A 3,733-nucleotide genomic window follows, 5' to 3' on the forward strand; every position below is an offset into this window, starting at 1 on the left:
GACAAAAAAAATCTGTAACTTCATCTTGCATTGTGAATATTTAGGATATATCTCTGGTTTCCCCACTACGTTACATTTTTCAAAAAAATATTATCAGACTGTATACTGCTGATACCATTAATGTGTTTTTGCTTTTCTAAAGTTCACATGTATTTTTAAAAATATAAATAAGCAGTGCTACACTAGTATTAATACAAAATTAAGTATGTCCAAGCTAATATTAATAATCAATTCAATTGTGTGTTTATGTATGTATCTATATAAATCTTCTCTATGCATCTATATTCCTAATAAAATGTAGATTAAGTTGCAAATGCAAATTTTATTTAATATTTAACATTTTATAATGTTGATTTATTTTTAAAACAATTTATGGCTATATAACTATATTTCTTCATTTTTGGGGGGAGGTGGTTTGTGCTATAGGGTACGTATGCTCGCCAGAAAGAGAGACAGAGAGACAGAGAGACAGAAAGCGAGAAATCACCCTCTAGGGGGGATGGCCAGGCCTCAATCCCTTCTCCCGATCTCCTCTCTGGATCTTTGGCACACACACACGCGCCCGGTGTGAGTTTAAGCCACCGGGTCTGGGACTCGAACTGCAGTTGACTATATGGGAGTTCAGTGACATAGCCAATATGCAAACTGCTAATTCCCATAATTATATTTCTTTAAGAATAAATTTTTTCCAAAGACAACTGATCTTGTACATGTAAGTCTTTGATTGGACATTTTGTTCCCTTCTATTGATGTATCTGAATATCTTAATTTAAATACTATAAATTTGATCAATGTAGCTTTATAGTGAGTGTTGAACTAGTACTATTTATTTAAATCACCTGTTTTCAAAGTGATTATAGGTATTTTCTGTCCTTTGCATTAACATGTAATTTTCCTCCACTTTCTAAATACAATTTTATTTTTGAATAGATTTAAATTTATAGAAAATTATAAATGTAGCAGAGAGAGTTTTTACGTATAACAGTTTTCCTATTGTTATCATCTTCCATTAATAAGGTATATTTTTCACAATTAATGAATCAATACTAATTCACTATTATTGACTAAAGTTCATAATATTATTCAAATTTATTGTTTTTGTTGTTTTGTTTTTACCTAATTTCTACTTCATATACCTATTTCTTGTCTCCTATTTTTGTGCTTTTTTTTTGTTATAATTGAGCACTAAGAATTTTATATTGTGCTATTATTTTCTTTGACAGATTTCTTCTATAGGGCACATGCACTCATCAGAGAGAGAGAAAGCAAGAAATCACTATCCAGGGGGATCACTATTTTGCAATTTCTTCTCTTCCATTCTCTCTTGGGATCCTGGGCATGCATGCACATGCACCCAGCATGAGTTTTAAGTTACCAGGTCTGGGACTCAACTGTGGTTGACTACCTGGGAGTCCAACGACGTTACCCTTATGCCACGTGCTGGCCCCAGAATTTTATATTATGCTATTCCATCTCCACTCATACCATATGAATTACAATGCTTTTTTAACTTTTTATTGGTCACTATAGAATTTATAATATACATTTTTCATTTTATCTAAGTCCACTAAGATATCTAAGCACATTGTAGCTTCAAGTGTAGTACTTTAGCTTATTCCATTGCACTTCTGATTCCTTCTTTCCTTATCTCATGATTTATTTTATTTTATTTTATTTTGCTATAGGGTGTCAACACATACTAGAGAGAGAGAGAAAGTAAATAAAGTGAGAAAGTATTGCACAGAGGGTGTGGCCATTCATTTTACTCTTCCATATACAAAAAATCACCCAGTCACTATTACAGCTTTAAGAAAAGTATGTTTGAGATAAATTAAAGATGACAAAAAAAGATTTTATGTTCACTTATTTATTCTTTAATGATCTTTCCCTTTTATAAACATCTGATTTCCCTACTTATAATTTTCCTTCTGTCTGCAGCTCTTTTAGCATTTCCTACAGGACAGGTTTATGTAATAAACTTCTTCAGTATGTATTACTTCTTCTTCAGTTTCTCAGGATAAATCCATTGGATATAGAATTATAGGTTACTTTTCTCTTTTATCCCTTTACATATTTCACTCTCTTTGTACATGCAGGTTCTAACAATATCTGTTGTAATTTTCCTCCTTATTACTCTGTATAAAATGACTGCCCCCCTCCAGCCCTGCCCACCTCCAGCCCTATGGCTTCTTTCAAGATTTACTTCTTGTCTTTGGTCTACTACAGTTCAAATATGATAAAACTATGTATGATTTTTTTTTTTTTTACTTTATCCTGGTCAGCATTTACTATTCTCTTTCTAGCTGTGGTTTGGTGTCTTCCAAATTAGTTAATTAGTTAACTAATTTGAGAGATTCTAGGCATGATTAGTTCATGAAGTCTTTCTATTCACTGCTAATTCTCTTTTTGCTCTTCAATTACAAATATATCTTTTGGTACTGGTTCGCATTTCTTAGATTTTTTTTTCTAATATTTTTCCCATATTTTCTTTTTACATTTCATTTTGGAAAACGTCTAATGATATGTCTTTAAGCTCTCTGATAGCTTTTGGTACTGGTCCACATTTCTTAGATTTTTTTTTCTAATATTTTTCCCGTATTTTCTTCTTACATTTCATTTTGGAAAACGTCTAATGACAGGTCTTTAAGCTCTCTGATAGCTTTTGTGGCCATGTCCAATGTACTTTCAGGTGGTCTGCATTTCTATTGCACTGTTTTTAAGGTCTTCCATTTTTAAATTCCTTTTTAGAATTTCCATTGCTCTACTTATATTACCCATCTGTTGTTGCATCTTTCCCACTTGTTTTTCATTACAAGTACTAACATAATCATTGTTATTTTAGATAACCTGCTGGATGATTCCAGAATCTATTCTCCATTTGAGCTTGGTTCTGATATAGCTTTGCCTGAGAACGTGCTGTACTTCGCTCTTGGCGTACCTTGTTATTTGTTCGGAGTGTTTAAGTATAGGTGCACAAAGTTTCAGATTTCTCTATGATCTTCACTTTTTTTAATCCCTTCTTGACTTTATTCTTTCATGTGTATGCCTACTCAGAGAACCTATGTTTTGCAGGTCTTTAGCTACAAAAAATAATAATGGATCCATAGTCATTACATAGTATAGTAGGTTATGTTAGGTTGCTCTCAGAGTGGGTGGATAGTCTGCAATCTTAGAACTGAATCTCAATCATTTAATGGGCTTATGTCACAGGGCTGTATCCCTTGCAAATGTTTCTCCAGTGGTATAATTTTCTCTCATTGGCTCCTGCTCCTATCACTGGCTGCAGTATTCACCAGTCATGTCCTTGTGTCTCTGACCATTGTTCACTATATTTATTTTCCCCACACAGTAGAGAAAGGAAAATGAGATAGACTAGAGTGAGAAAACAGTCCCTTACTCCAGTAGGAATAAATTTCTAGAAAAATATTTTCCCCTAGGGAGTGTATCTGTGTTAGGGTGAGCCCTCTGAGTGCCTTTCACCACAACCATTCTCATTCTGCTCTTCTCTTTATTACCCACCAGAGTTTTGTTCTTCGATCTTCACCATGAACATCCCTTGAGGTTCCTTTGGATAAATGCCATGAAAGTGTGGAGTACTTCAAGTCTGCATCACTGAGGTGTTTCTCACTTTCATGCTTGTCCAGGCTCAGCTTCTAACAACTCAAAAGTATTAGCATTTAAGCACTCCAATCAGTTTAGGACTCCAGCAAGCTCGAAGCCAACTAAAGTGAAT

The sequence above is a fragment of the Tupaia chinensis genome, unplaced genomic scaffold (genome assembly GCF_000334495.1).
Source record: "Tupaia chinensis unplaced genomic scaffold, TupChi_1.0 Scaffold147218_1, whole genome shotgun sequence".
NCBI classification, from domain to species: Eukaryota; Metazoa; Chordata; class Mammalia; order Scandentia; family Tupaiidae; genus Tupaia; species Tupaia belangeri.